The following is a 17002-nucleotide window of genomic DNA, read 5'->3' as shown; positions in this document are numbered from 1 at the left end:
CAAACAAGTGCCATTTAGTGAGGCTTGAAAGCCATTGGCTCTCAGTATCCAGTGCAGTAGCCCTGGCAGCCACATTCTCCCATAGATGCTGATACCTCTCCAGCATGGCATGTGAATGGGACAGGGTCTCAAATACAGACAGTACGCAAATCCCTGTCGTCTTCCAAGTATTCGAAAAAACAGCCTTATCCCAGTGAAGCCAAGCCAGCTCTTCTTCCTTAATTGCCAACATTTTCTGTGAGCCTGAAATCCCAAATCCAAAGTCTGAGTAGATTATCTGACATTTTTGGACTTACCACTATTATAATCCTAAAGGGGATCAGGCTCTGCCATCTGAGAGCAGATACTGGTGAAACAGCTAATTGTATTATATCCACAATCATTTAAATTAAAGTGCCTAGTGAAGGTAAAATTTGGGGAGACTGAATAGCTATAGCCACAGATCAGTATGAGAGGCATTAAAAAATCAAATATTATGGGGTGGAATGGTTATTATTAGAAGCATTAGATATGTTTATAAAGGAGAAGAGTCTAGAAATAGTTCTCAACTCAAGGCACATACTGAAAATTTGGGACTTGTTATGAGTATACTCCGAAAGTAACATTAACAGGACAGAAAGAGCTGAAATTAAACTAAGATTTTCAAAAAGAGGGTTGAAAATTACAATATCAGTTAAATCCACAACTTTGTCAGATCTTTTGCATGGAAATTAGTATTTTAGTTGGGAAAGTGTGGAATCCTAAAAATCAGAATGAGGATGTGGTACAGTAACAATCAATCCAGAGGACTCAAAGCCCCTTTGCCATCCCTGGCTGATGAGTTATTAATGACATTCCTAAAGGGCCTGTAAACATCCTTACTCATGGAGTTGTTTTCATGGCTGCTTGTTGTATGCCCTACGTCTTCTCATTCCATCCTAATATCCTTCAGTGTTTGCAAACCTAGACACAGAGTCAGATGCCAGCATTCCCCAAGGGCCAGTAGCCATGTCAGACCTAGGAGAGAAAACTTATCCTCCAAAATAATTGAAGGGCTTTGTTTATCACTACCTGCAAAATTCTAGAAATACGTGTAGGAATGGATTCTGAAAATGCCAGGCAAGAAAAATTAGCACAAATTTAAATTCCACTTAATATATCTGTTATGTGCTTCGCAGAATTTCTGAATTCAGTGTGTTAGAGCAAGCAGCAGGGAGTAGTTCTAATTGGTTGCTTGGTTGATTAACTGCAATAAGGGTTCAATAAAGGCCTGCACTGACTGAAGTTAAGATGCCAGCAATTTCTTAATGTGCTATTAAAGAAGGACTACAGGGACTTAGGGAGATCTAAATATTGGAGTGGATTTAACGTGCAAAATCCCCTGTCCAAACCAAGCTCTTCTCTCAAGGTCAGGGATGCTGGTAGGAGCTACTGGGTCTGAAACAGTTTCCTAATTTAGTGGGAATAGTACAATCATGAATGGCCAAGGCCAGGCAGTAGTTTACCAGAATCAGGGGAGTGGAGGGCCTAAAAATGCAGGATTAGGGATCATAATGATCTGCTGTGAAATGACCTTTGTGGGGAATGACAAATAAATGGGCATCCTACTAAGTTCCTTATGTAACTAGGACAAAAATGAAACAAATTAAAAGTCTTATGAACCTAAGGCAATCAAAAGAGAGTCATAATCCTTGATCTAATACCCTAATCTGAGCCAGTTAAAAAAAAATCCCAGGGTTCAATGAATAAAGAGGAGGCTGGGTAATCTTGAAAAAGGTTCTCCAACAACATCAGCAGCAAGAGCTCTAAATCTTACTCTCAGACTCTCATAAAGGGGCCTGTGGCCATTTTCCAGGATAACTGTGCAGTGGGAAAAAGGAAATATTCACACTCTTCAGAATTTATTAAACTCTAGTACCTGGGGTAACACTCATTCTCTGGGCCCCTTAATAGCACTACTTTCCACCATTCAGAATATGAACCTGGATCTATTGTTCTTTATTATTCCACTCTAAAAGCCTCTATATATACGCTATTATAGAACCAGTAAGATCCTATACATAAATCAGGTACAGAGTAGTACTTACTGGAAATGGCTATTCTCAACTGCTAGTAAAACCCACAAATTAGCTTCTTGACATGTAAAGTAAAGGCCAAATAGAAGTATTTGACCATAATTTATCAGTCAAAGTCATATCCCAGGGGACCTGCAGAAATGTGTTCCACCATTGTAAAGTTGGGAGGTAATGATACAGGTTGTTCCACAAAAGAGATGGCTCATAAAGAATAACCATAAAAACCATTATCAGATGGGACTGTAACTGTAGCTACCTGTTTTAAATGTGGACTATTTTCCAGAGCATATCAATATAATTCCTGGATCCTGATATTCACTTATGGATCTAGAAGATACTTTTCCCTATCACGATTGCAAGGGAACACCATGCAACAGTGATCCTCACTTTCTCTATAACCCAGCACCTGGCAAGAAACTGATGGCATACTCAGAATGAGTAGTTAAAGATGGTTTACTGACTGGATTATTTCCAAAGGTCTGAACAGGGTTAAGGGACACCAAGGAGGGATGTTGAAGTAGCCTGGGGTTAACAACAGCAGGAAGCCTTTATCTTCCCCAGACCTGAGGGAGCAAATGGAGGGAGAGATTAATAGGATCTGTGGTTGCATGAGGGGGGCATTCAATGAAGTTGTGGTCTTCAGTAGTGTAATGCAGCCATGACCAATTGAAGATCTGGTGAGAGAGAGTCGGGGGAAAATAACACCCTGATCTCTTTCCTCCCAACCTTCAATATCCTGCCAGTACTTTCTAGTAGATAAATCCAGCTGGAATCCAGACGGCAATGGAGCCTTAGAATTCAACCTCAGAGGACATAGATCAGGGTGGAGAAGGATAGAAATTCTATTTACAAAGAACAATAGGAGAAAATTCATCACACTTGTCCACTGTAATGATGGCATCTTGTGAAATGACTGAGCAGGAAGTAGCACACATCCTATATCACATGGCAAGATTCACACAAGCCAGAGAGAGGGAAACACAATCTACAACAATACAAGGCGACCACCTCAGCCAGAGGTGTAGTGTCTAGTGATATGGGACATATCTGAGTACACTTTTGAAAGTAAAAGACAAGTTGCTACACATACACTGCAATCTGTGTCACAAAGTAAGTGACATAATGGTTGGTGAGCCCATTTTAATTTTCTAGGTAACATATACATATTTGGGTGTGCTGTTTTGATTAATTTACCTAGAGAATAGAAATTGTCAGCTTAAAGAAGGACCTAGAGCAAGGCCACGTTTCCAGGTGGTCGAGGTCATCAGTCAAGCTTTACCTAGTGGATTCAGTGATGTTTAAAGTGTTTGTGGAAGATCAGGATGCTTCATAGAACCCAGGTCAATCTGTACTTAGAGAAGAACATCAGAAATGTCAAGGTTTGGAGCGAATCTATGCCTGTTCTATTTTTTTTTTTTTTGAAGTCTAGTTGATTTACAATGTTGTGCCAATCTCTGCTGTGCAGCATAGTGACCCAGTTCTACACATATAGACGTTCTTTTTTTATATTCTTTTCCACTATGGTTTATCACAGGATATTGAATATGGTTCCCTGTGCTATACAGTAGGACCCTGTTGTTTATCCATTCTAAATGTAACAGTTTGCATCTACTAACCCCAAACTCCCAGTCCTTCCCTCTCCCTCCCCCACTCCCCCTTGGCAACCACAAGTCTGTTCTCTATGTCTATGAGTCTGTTTCTGTTTTGTAGATAGGTTCATTTGTGCCATATTTTAGATTCCACATATAAGTGATATCATATGGTATTTGTCTTTCTCTTTCTGACTTACTTCACTTAGTATGATCATCTCTAGTTGCATACATATTGCTGCAAATGGCATTATTTCATTCTTTTTTATGGCTGAGTAGTATTCCATTGTCTATATGTACCACCTCTTCTTTATCCATTCACCTGTTGATGGACACTTAGGTGCTTTCTGTATTTTGGCTATTGTGAACAGTGCTGCTATGAACATAGGCGTGCATGTATGTTTTTGAATTATACTTTTGTCTGGGTATATTCCCAGCAGTGGGATTGTTGAACCATATGGTAATTCTTTTAGTTTTCTGAGGAGCCTCCATACTGCATGCCATAGTGGCTGTACCAACTTACATTCCCAGAAACAATGTAGGAGGGTTCTCTTTTCTGCACACCTCTATCTTGAATAATAGGTTTTAACTTGTTACCGGATTTGGGTAGAAACTCAACACCCACGTATAAAGTACCAGAAGATGATGAAGCCAGGCCTTTCCTTCATGAACTGAGGACCATATGATCCACCTAGACATAAAATCAGGCATTCCCAACAGCACACCAGCATCAAGTATAACTGGAATGTAAAGCACTAAGCCCAAACAAGTCACAAGTAAGTTCTAGGAGCAAGTCTCCCACACTACCAGAATGTCTTCCCTTCTATTCTGCTACTCCACCCTTGACCTCCACCCATGGCCTCACTGAGTATACCCTATGCCTAGTTCCCTGGGAAGGGGGAAATGAGAACCAGTCTTTCAAGTGGCTCTACACAGTGTGTTGGTGCCCGCAAAAATTGAAGTCCTATAGCATTACTGCTCCATTCAAGGACTCAAGGTCCTAACTATTTTTCTTCCCTCCCTCTGATCCAGCCACATTGGGCTTCTTGCTTCCCTCCAAGCACCGCTCCCAGGACCCCCCACAAACTTGTGCTCATCTCAGGATGCCACACTCCCTGTTAATTCAGTCTGGTACATTTTACCACAAACGGTCTTGTGGTTGTCTACAGCAGACTCTTGATTGACTAAACCAACACTTTCCCAAGTCCTTTCTCCCTTGTCTGACTTCACTATAGAAGCTGGAAAATAATCAATCTCCCAGAGTGCCTTGCAGCAAGAAGCAGCCATGAGAGAGTTTGGGGCAATAAGTCATAAGTAGAGACTTCTGGGAATATTTTTGCTTTCCTGATTAAGAAAAACATATTACAGGCACCAGGGCTAGCTATAAGGCTGCAATGTGGTCACACAGGGTTCTGCTCTCACAAGGGCCCTCTCATACCTTCCCACTTAGTGTAATATTCTGCTATTGCCTTTTGAAATTCTTAATAAATCTATTAATCACCTATGAGACCGTAGAGAATGATCATGTGATGCAGAGATTCTCCAGGTGATAGGTTAAGTTCAGCAGACAAAGCAGACAGTGCAGTCACTTAAGCAATTGGCTTGGATGCTGTGTACACTTGCCTTGGGCAATTGGGATAATATGAGGCCCCAAGGTCGGGGAAGCAGGGCAGGGACCTGGGCCCAGAATGACAGCAGGCTTAGGGGCTGTGCAGTGTGATACAGTGGGAGGGCAGCTTGCCATCCTCCATTGAGCCCTTTACTTCAGCCTCTGCATAAATATCAACTCTGCCCTTAGTGCCAGGATGGGAACGCCAGTGCTCAGGCAGGAAACTTTGTCAGTAAACTTTTACAAAGTAATATTGTGTGCATGGACATTGCAATAAAATATATCAGAGTTATTTGGATTCTTCCAATCATTTAGAATCTCCAGTTTGGAAAGCTACAGAAATGTTGCAAAGCAAATAGAAATTAAATTTAAAGATGTGGCATTCTGCAGAAAAGAACACTTTTCAAAGGAAGCTTCAGTTGAGCCAATTATTAATGAGAAAGACAGTTTCAAAATTAATGTTTTAATTGAAAATACAATGAAGGACTGCATAAACAAGAATTTTGAATTACAGGCAAATCACGAAGCCACTTCCCATTTCTTGTTCAACCTCCATATGTTACAGAAAATGTCTGAGGAGACATTAAAATGCCATGGTACAAATTTACACTTAAAATAAAATTCAGACTTACAGAAAACTTATTTTAGAAAAATTGCTTCATGAGAACCAACTTTGGATGTACTAAAATTTTTATTTCAAAATAATTTATCAGAAATTTTTTTCATGTTGCCACAGTCTATAAAATACTCTTAGCAGCTCCCATGACAATTGTTGCCTCAGCAGAAAGATACTTCTCAAAATTAAAAAATTATCCAAAATGATTTGCAGTCTCATACTTGCCAAGAGTGACTGGCATTGTTTTCAATTACATTGATTGAAAATGTACCTACTCTGAGTAGAAATTTTGATGCCCTAATAAATGAAAGTGCAGAAGAGCAAGCCAGAAAAAGATGATTTAAGATATCACATTATTATTTATTGTTTTATATAAATCTATGGTACCAAACTCTTTTTGCAGTTGGTAAGTTTATGCTGTCACTCATGTATCACTTTTATCTTTTATTTTACTAAATTTATTGGAGTACAGTTGATTCACCATGTTGTGTTAGTTTCAGGTGTACAGCAAAGTGAATCAGTTCTACATATACATAAGTAATAAAATGTTTTTAAATGAAAAATGTTTATTTTGTGTTCCAGACGCGCAGGCTCAGCGGCCATGGCCCATGGGCCGAGCCTCTCCACGGCACGTGGGATCTTCCCGGACCGGGGCACGAACCCGCGTCCCCTGCATCGGCAGGCGGACTTTCAACCACTGCACCACCAGGGTAGTCCTGTGTTAGTTCTTTTAAACAACACTTTTTTCCTGCTTTATGAACAAAGACCCATAGTTTCATTTTTAACTGCCCCTGTCAATTATGTAGCCAGCTCCGACAGATACTACCATTTCCTTTTCTTTCTGACCTGAATGCACATATGACACCTAGGAGTACAGTAGTCATTTTGAAATCATGAGGAGAGAATCCAACATATTAAAAATGAATGATCAGAATAAGAAGAGTTTCTGTTTTGATATTGTCATTGAACTAATACATTGGTCCTAAACTGCCCACCTGTTGATATGTTGTATATGTACAAGAAAATATACCAAAGTTCCAGCGATTTGAGATACTGTTCATCCACTTTTCTGGAATGTTGATGCATCACTCAGAAGTCAGTTCATCTGTCCCTTCTTAGAGAGAAATACCCTGATCCCTTAAAAATTTCCCCTCCTACTGTTGTATTCACCCTATTACCATGATAACATGCACACAACCTTAAATGACCTTATTCTTTTTTGCATGATTACACTCTCTAAGTTAAATTATAAGCTTCATAAGGGCAGAGATACTTTGTCTTTTTTACCATGACACAGCCAGCACCCTAACACAAAATACCTACTCAAGAAGTGTTTGTTTGAATGAGTGAATAAATGAATTAATAAAAGACTTCCCTCAGCAAAGAAACCAGGCTCAGATCACAAAACAGAAAAGGGGAAAACATTGAAGACCTTGAAGATGGTGGAGGAGTAAGATGTGGAGATCACCTTCCTCCCCACAAATACATCAGAAATACATCTACATGTGAAACAACTCCTACAGAACACCTACTGGACACTGGCAGAAGACCTCAGACAGTCCAAAAGGCAAGAAACTCCCCACGTTCCTGGGTGGGGCAAAAGAAAAAAGAAAAAACAGAGACAAAAGAATAGGGACAGGATCTGCACCAGTGGGAGAGAGCTATGAAGGAGGAAAGCTTTCCACACACTAGGAAACCCCTTCACTGGCAGAGAGAGGGGTTGAAGGAGAGCGCAGCAACAGGGATGCAGAGGGCAAAGGGCAGAGATTCCCGCACAGAGGATCATTGGCAACCAGCACTCACCAGCCTGAGAGGCTTGTCTGCCCACCGGCCAGGGCGGGCGGGGGCTGGGAGCTGAGGCTCAGGCTTCAGAGGTCAGATCCCAGGAAGAGGACTGGGTTGGCTGCGTGAACACAGCCTGAAGGGGGTTAGTGCACCACAGCTAGCCGGGAGGGATTCTGGGAACAAGTCTGGAGCTGCCAAACAGGCAAGAGACCATTGTTTTGGGGTGCGCAAGGAGAGGGACTTCAGCGCACCTGCCTAAATGAGCTCCAGAGACGGGCATGAGACGCTAAGGCTGCTGCTGCAGCCACCAAGAAGCCTGTGTGCAAGCACAGGTCACTCTCCACACCTCTCCTCCAGGAGCCTGTGCAGCCCGCCACTACCAGGGTCCCATGATCCAGGGACAATTTCCCTGGGAGAACACAGGGCGCACCTCAGGTTTTTCTAACGTCATGCTGGCCTCTGCCGCCACAGGCTCACCCTGCATTCTTTACCCCTCCCTCCTCCTGGCCTGAGTGAGCCAGATCCCCCAAATCAGCTGCTACTTTAACCCCGTCCTGTTGGGGCAGGGAACAGATGCCCTCAGGCGACCTACACGCAGAGGCGGGGCCAAATCCAAAGCTGAACCCCGGGAGCTATGCGAACAAAGAAGAGAAAGGGAAATCTCTCCCAGGAGCCTCAGGAGCAGCAGATTAAATCTCCACAATCACTTTGATGTACCCTGCATCTGTGGAATAACCAAATAGACAACGAATCATCCCAAATTGAGGAGGTGGACATTGGGAGCAATTGTAGACTTAGGTTTTGCTGTATGCGACTGAATGGTTTCTGGTTTTATATTTATCTTAGTTTAGTATTTAGAGTTTATTATCATTGGTAGATTTGTTTATTGCTTTGATTGTTCTCTTCCTTTATTTATATATATATATATATATATATATATATATATATATATACACATACATACATACATATATTTTTTCCTTTTTCTCTTTTTGTAAGAGTGTATGTGTATGCTTTTTTGTGTGATTCTGTCTGTATAGCTTTTCTTTTACCATTTGTCCTAGGGTTCTGTCTGTCCGTTTTTGTTTTTTTTTTTTAAGCATAGATTTTAGTGCTTGTTATGATTGGTGGATGTGTTTTTTGGTTTGGATGCTCTCTTCTTTCTTTCCTTTTTCTATTTTTTAATACTTTTTAATTTTTTTATTTTTAATAATTTTTAAAAATTATTTATTTTAATAAATTTATTTCTTTTTAATTTTCTTTCTTTCTTTCTTTCTTCCTTCCTTCCTTCCTTCCTTCCTTTCTTTTTTTCTCCCATTTCTTCTGAGCCGTGTGGCTTACAGGGTCTTGGTGCTGTGGCCAGGTGCTCAGGCCTGTGCCTCTGAAGTGGGAGAGCCAATTCAGGACACTGGTCCAGGAGAGCCTCCCAGCTCCAAGTAATATCAAATGGCAAAAGCTCTCTCAGAGATCTCCATCTCAACACTAAGACCCAGCTGCACTCAACAACCAGCAGCTACAAAGCTGGACGCCCCATGCCAAACAACTAGAAAAACAGGAACACAACACCAACCATTAGCAGAGACGCTGCCGAAAATCATAAGAAGGTCACAGACACCCCAAAACACACCACCATACATGGTTCTGACCACCAGAAAGACAAGATCCAGCCTCATCCACCAGAACACAGGCTCTAGTCCCCTTGACCAGGAAGCCAACACAACCCACTGAACCAACCATAGCCACTGGAGGCAGACCCCCAAACAATGGGAACTACAAACCTGCACAATGCAAAAAGGAGACCTCAAACACAGTAAGTTAAGCAAAATGAGAAGACAGAGAAACACTCAGCAGATGATGGAACAAGGCAAAAACCCACCAGACCAAAAAAATGAAGAGGAAGTAGGCAGTCTACCTTAAAAAGAATTCACAGTAATGGCAGTAAAGATGATCCAAAATCTTGGAAATAGAATGGAGAAAATAGAAGAAATGTTTAACAAGGAACTAGAAGAACTGAAGAGCAAACAAACAATGATGACCAACACAATAAATGAAATTTAAAATTCTCTAGAGGAATCAAGAGCAGAATAACTGAGGCAGAAGAATGGATAAGTGACATGGAAGATAAAATAGTGGAAATAACTACCACAGAGCAGAATAAAGAAAAAAGAAGGAAAAGAATTGAGGACAGTCTCAGAGACCTCTGGGACACATTAAACGCACCAACATTCGAATTATAGGGGTCCCAGAAGAAGAAGAGGAAAAGAAAGGGACTGAGAAAATATTTGAAGAGATGATAGTCAAAAATGTCCCTAACATGGGAAACGAAATAGTCAATCAAGTTCAGGAAATGCAGAGAGTCCCATACAAGATAAATCCAAGAAGAAACACACCAAGACACATATTAATCAAACTATCAAAAATTTAATACAAAGAAAAAATATTAAAAGCAGCAAGGGAAAACAACAAAAAACATACAAAGGAATCCCCATAAGGTTAACAGCTGATCTTACAGCAGAAACTCTGCAAGCCAGAAGGGAGTGGCAAGACGTATTTAAAGTGATGAAAGGGAAAAACTTACAACCAAGATTACTTTACCCAGCATGGATCTCATTCAGATTCCAAGGAGAAATTAAAACCTTTGCAGACAAGCAAAAGCTACAATAATTCAGCACCACAAAACAAGCTTTACAGCAAATGTTAAAGGAAGTTCTCTAGGCAGGAAACACAAGAAAAGGAAAACACCTACAATAACAAACCCAAAACAATTAAGAAAATTGTAATAGGAACATACATATCAATAATTACCTTAAATGTAAATAGACTAAACGCTCCCACCAAAAGACGTAAACTAGCTGAATGGATACAAAAACAAGACCCGTATATATGCTGTCTACAAGAGACCAATTTCAGGGCTTCCCTGGTGGCGCAGTGGTTGAGAATCCGCCTGCCGATGCACGGGACATGGGTTCGTGCCCTGGTCCGGGAAGATCCCACATGCCGCTGAGCGGCTGAACCTGTGAGCCATGGCCTCTGAGCCTGCGCATCCAGAGCCTGTGCTCTGCAACGGGAGAGGCCACAACAGTGAGAGGCCCATGTACCACAAAAAAAAAAAAGAGAGAGAGAGAGACTACTTTCAGACCTAAGGACACATAAGACTGAAAGTGAGGGAATGGAAAAAGATATTCCATGCAAATGGAAATCAAAAGAAAGGTGGAGTAGCAATTCTCATATCAGACTTTAAAATAGACTTTAAGATAAATATTATTACAAGAGACAAAGAAGGACACTACATAATGATCAAGGGATCAATCCAAGAAGAAGATATAACAACTGTAAATATTTATGCACCCAACATAGGACTACCTCAATATATAAGGCAAAAGCTAAGAGCCATAAAAGGGGAAATCAACAGTAACACAATCATAGCAGGGGACTTTAACACCCCACTTTCACCAATGCACAGATCATCCAAAATGAAAATAAATAAGGAAACACAAGTTTTCAATGATACATTAAACAAGATGGACTTAACTGATATTTATAGGACATTCCATCCAAAAACAACAGAATACACTTTCTTCTCAAGTGCTCATGGAACATCCTCCAGGATAGATCATATCTTGGGTCACAAATGAAGCCTTGGTAAAACTAAAAAAATTGAAATTGTATCAAGTATCTTTTCCAATCACAATGCTATGAGACTAGATATCAATTACAGGAAAAAAAATCTATAAAAAATACAAACACATGGAGACTAAACAATAACTATTTAATAACCAAGAGATCACTGAATAAATCGAACAGGAAATCAAAAAATACATAGAAACAAATGACTATGAAAACACGATGACCCAAAACCTATGAGATGCAGCAAAAGCAGTTCGAAGAGGGAAGTTTACAGCAATACAATCTTACCTCAAGAAACAAGAAACGTGTCAAATAAACAACCTAACCTTACAGCTAAAGCAAATACAGAAAGAACAAAAAAATCCCAAAGTTAGCAGAAGGAAAGAAATCATAATGATCAGATCAGAAATAAATGAAAGGTGCATTGAACCAAGATGGTGGAGTAGAAGGATGTGCTCTCACTCCCCCTTGCAAGAACACCAGAATCACAACTAGCTGCTGGACAGTCATCGACAGGAAGACACTGGAACTCACCAAAAAAGATACCCCACATCCAAAGACAAAGGAGAAGCCACAATGAGATGGTAGGAGGGGTGCAATCACAGTAAAATCAAAACCCATAACTGCTGGGTGGGTGACTCACAGACCAGAGAACTCTTATACAACAGAAGTCCACCCACTGGAGTGAAGGTTCTGAGTGCCACATCAGGCTTCCCAAACTGGGGGTCCGGCAACAGGAGAAGGAAATCCCAAAGAATCAGACTTTGAAGTCTACTGGGATTAGACTGCAGAACTTTGACAGGACTGGGGAAAACAGAGACTCCACTCTTGGAGGGCACACATAGAGTAGAGTGTGCATCGGGTCCCAGGGCAAGGAGCAGTGACCCCAGGGGAGACTGAACCAGACCTACCTACTAGTGTCAGAGGGTCTCCTGCAGAGGCAGGAAGTGACTGTAGCTCACCGTGCAGACAAGGACACTAGCAGCAGAAGTTCTGGGAAGTACCCCTTGGCATGAGCTCTCCCAGAGTCTCCCATTAACCCCACAAAAGAGCCCAGGTCGGCTCCAGGGTTGGCTTACCTTGGGCCAAACCACCAACAGGGAGGGAACCCAGCCCCACCAATTAGCAGTCAAGCAGGTTAAAGTTTTACTGAGCTCTGCCCACCATAGAAACAGTCAGCTCTACCCACCACCAGTACCTCCCATCAGGAAACTTGCACAGGCCTCTTAGCCACATGCACCATACGGCAGACAGCCGAAGCAAGAAGAACTACAATCCTGCAGCCTGTGCAACTAAAACCACATTCACAGAAATATAGACAAGATGAAAAGGCAGAGGGTTATATACCAGATGAAGGAACAAGATAAACCCCCAGAAAAACAACTAAATGAATGGACATAGGCAACCTTCCAGAAAAAGAATTCAGAATAATGATAGTAAAGGTCCAGGACCTCAGAAAAAGAATGGAGTCAAAGATCAAAAAGATGCAAGAAATGTTTAACAAAGACCTAGAAGAATTAAAGAACAAACAAACAGAGATGAACAATACAATAACTGAAATGAAAACTGCACTAGAAGGAATGAGTAACAGAATAACTGAGACAGAAGAACGGAGAAGTGACCTGGAAGACAGAATGGTGGAATTCACTGCTCCAGAATAGAATAAAGAAAAAATAATGAAAAGAAATGAAGACAGTATAAGAGACCTCTGGGGCAATGTTAAATGCAAGAACATTTGCATTAGAGTGGTCCCAGAAGGAGAAGAGAGAGAGGAAGGAACAGAGAAAATCGTTGAAGAAATTATAATCGAAAATTTCCCTAACATGGGAAAGGAAATAGCCACCCAAGTCCAGGAAGCACAGCAAGTCCCATACAGGAAAAACCCAAAGAGAAACACACCAAGACACATAGTAATCAAACTGGCAAAAATTAAAGACAAAGAAAAATTATTGAAAGCAGAAAGGGAAAAATGACAAATAACATACAAGGGAACTCCCATAAGGTTAACAGCTGATTTCTCAGCAGAAACTCTACAAGCCAGAAGGGAGTGGCATGATAATACTTAAAGTGATGAAAGGGAAGAACCTACAACCAAGATTATTCTACCCGGCAAGGATCTCATTCAGATTCGATGGAGAAAACAAAAGCTTTACAGACAAGCAAAAGCTAAGAGAATTCAGCACCACCAAGCCAGCTCTACAACAAATGCTAAAGGATTTCTCTAATTGGGAAACACAAGAGAAGAAAAGGACCTACAAAAACAAACACAAAACAATTAAGAAAATTGTCATAGGAACATACATATTGATAATTACTTTAAACATGAATGGATTAAATGCTCCAGCCAAAAGACACAGGCTTCCTGAATGGATACAAAAACAAGACCCATATATATGCTGTCAACAAGAGACCCACTTCAGACCTAGGGACACATACAGACTAAAAGTGAGGTGATGCAAAAAGATATTCCATGTAAATGGAAATCAAAAGAAAGCTGGAGTACCTATACCCATATCAGATAAAATAGACTTTAAAATAAAGAATGTCACAAGAGGGGCTTCCCTGGTGGCACAGTGGTTGAGAGTCCGCCTGCTGATGCAGGGGACATGGGTTTGTGCCCCAGTCCAGGAAGATCCCACATGCCATGGAGCAGCTGAGCCTGTGAGCCATGGCTGCTGAGCCTGTGCGTCCGGAACCTGTGCTCCGCAATGGGAGAGGCCACAACAGTTAGAGGCCCGCGTACCGCCAAAAAAAAAAAAAAAAAAAAAAACTCCAACAAGCAAAAGTCCAGGACCGGATAGCTTCACAGGTGAATTCTATTAAACATTTAATGAAGACCTAACACCCATCCTTCTGAAACATTTCCAATGACTTGCAGAGGAAATAACACTCCCAAACTCATTCTATGAGGCCACCATCACCCTGATACCAAAACCAGACAAAGATACTACAAAAAAAGAAAATTACAGACCAATATCACTGATGAATATAGATGTAAAAATCCTCAATAAAATACTAGCAAACAGAATGCAACAACACATTACAAGGATACACCATAATCAAGTGGTATTTATCTCAGGGATACAAGGATCTTCGATATACACAAATCAATCAATGTGATACACCATATTAACAAACTGAAGAATAAAAACCAAATGATCATCTCAATAGATACAGAAAAAGCTTTTGGCCAAATTTAACACCCATTTATGATAAAAACTCTCCAAAAGTTGGCATAGAGGGAACCAACCTCAACATAATAAAGGCCATATATGACAAACCCACAGCAAACATCATTCTCAATGGTGAAAAACTGAAAGCATTTCTTCTAAGATCAGGAACAAGACAAAGATATCCATTCTCACCAAGATTATTCAACATAGTTTTGGAAGTCCTAGCCACAGCAATCAGAGAAGAAAATGAAATAAAAGGAATACAAATTGGCAAAGAAGAAGTAAAACTGTCACTGTTTGCAAATGCCATGTTACCATATGTAGAGAATCCTAAAAATGCCACCAGAAAACTAGTAGAGTTAATCAATGAGTTTGGTAAAGTAGCAGGATACAAAATCAATGCACAGAAATCTCTTACATTCCTATACACTATAGATGAAAAACCTGAAAGAGAAATTAAGGAAACACTCCCATTTACCACCACAACAAAAAGAATAAAATACCTCAGAATAAACCCACCTAGGGAGACAAAAGATCTGTATGCAGAAAACTATAAGACACTGATGAAAAAATTAAAGATGATACCAACAGATGGAGAGATATACCATGTTCTTGGATTGGAAGAATCAATATTGTGAAAATGACTATGCTACCCAAAGCAATCTACACATTCAATGCAATCCCTATCAAACTACCAATGGCATTTTTCACAGAACTAGAACTAAAAATTTCACAATTTGTATGGAAACACAAAAGACACCAAATAGCCAAAGCAATCTTGAGAACGAAAAATGGAGCTGGAGGAATCAGGCTCCTGGACTTCAGACTATACTACAAAGCTACAGTAATCACAACAGTATGATACTAGCACAAAACCAGAAATATAGATCAATGCACCAGGATAGGAAGCCCAGAGATAAACCCACACACATATGGTCACCTTATCTTTGATAAAGGAGACAAGAATATACAGTGGAGAAAAGACAGCCTCTTCAATAAGTGTTGCTGGGAAAACTGGACAGCTACATGTAAAAGAATGAAATTAGAACACTCCCTAACACCATCACAAAAATAAACTCAAACTGGATTAAAGACCTAAATTTAAGGCCAGACACTATCAAACTCTTAGAGGAAAACATAGGCAGAGCACTCTATAACATAAATCACAGCAAAATCCTTTGGGACCCACCTCCTAGAGAAATGGAAATAAAAACAAAAATAACAAATGTGACCTAATGAAACTTAAAAGCTTTTGCACAGCAAAGGAAACCATAAACAAGACAAAAAGACAACCTTCAGAATGGGAGAAAATATTTGCAAAGGAAGCATCTGACAAAGGATTAATCTCCAAAATATACAAGCAGCTCATGCAGCTCAATATCAAAAAAACAAACAACCCAATCCAAAAATGGGCAGAAGACCTAAATAGACATTTCTCCAAAGAAGATATACAGATTGCCAACAAACACATGAAAGAATGCTCAACATCACTAATCATTAAGGAAATGCAAATCAAAATTACAATGAGGTATCACCTCACCCCAGTCAGAATGATCATCATCAAAAAATATACAAGCAATAAATGATGGAGAGGGTGTGGAGAAAAGGGAACCCTCTTGCACTGTCAGTGGGAATGTAAATTGATACAGCCACTATGGAGAACAGTATGGAGGTTCTTTTAAAAACTAAAAATAGAACTACCACATGACCCAGCATCCCACTACTGGGCATATACCCTGAGAAAACCAGAATTCAAAAAGTGTCATGTACCACAATGTTCATTGCAGCTCTATTTACAGTAGCCAGGACATGGAAGCAATCTAAGTGTCCATCAACAGATGAATGGATAAAGAAGATGTGGCACATATATACAATGGAATATTACTCAGCCATAAAAAGAAACGAAATTGAGTTATTTGTAGTAAGGTGGATGGACGTAGAGTCTGTCATACGGAGTGAAGTAAGATAGAAAGAGAAAAACAAATACCATATGCTAACACATATATATGCAATCTAAAAAAAAATGGTCTGAAGAACGTAGGTGCAGGACAGGAATAAAAATGCTGATGTAGAGAATGGACTTGAGGACATTGGGAAGAGGAAGGGTAAGTTGGGACGAAGTGAGAGAGTGGCATGGACATATATACACTACCAAATGTAAAATGGATAGCTTATGAGGAAGCAGCCACATAGCACAGGGAGATCAGTTCGGTGCTTTGTGACCACCTAGAGGGGTGGGATAGGGAGGATGGGAGGGAGACGCAGAGGAAGGAGACATGGGGATATATGTATAGCTGATTCACTTTGTTATAAAGCAGAAACTAACACACCATTGTAAAGCAATTATACTCAATAAAGATGTTTAGGAAGGAAGGAAGGGAGGAAGACAACTCTCTACCATTTCTTCAGCAGTAAGAAAAAATGGGCATTTTTCTTCAAATACTTACAAGTGTAATTTATTGTAAGCTGTAAATTACCTTGTCCTAGCTGGTGAGAATATTTCTTACCTAATTCTAAAATGTACAATACTGGGCTTCCGTGAAGACAGA

This window comes from Kogia breviceps, chromosome 2, assembly GCF_026419965.1.
Source record: "Kogia breviceps isolate mKogBre1 chromosome 2, mKogBre1 haplotype 1, whole genome shotgun sequence".
Lineage (NCBI taxonomy): Eukaryota > Metazoa > Chordata > Mammalia > Artiodactyla > Physeteridae > Kogia > Kogia breviceps.
The sequence above is the reverse complement of the archived record's forward strand: the minus strand, read 5'-3'. Positions refer to the sequence as shown.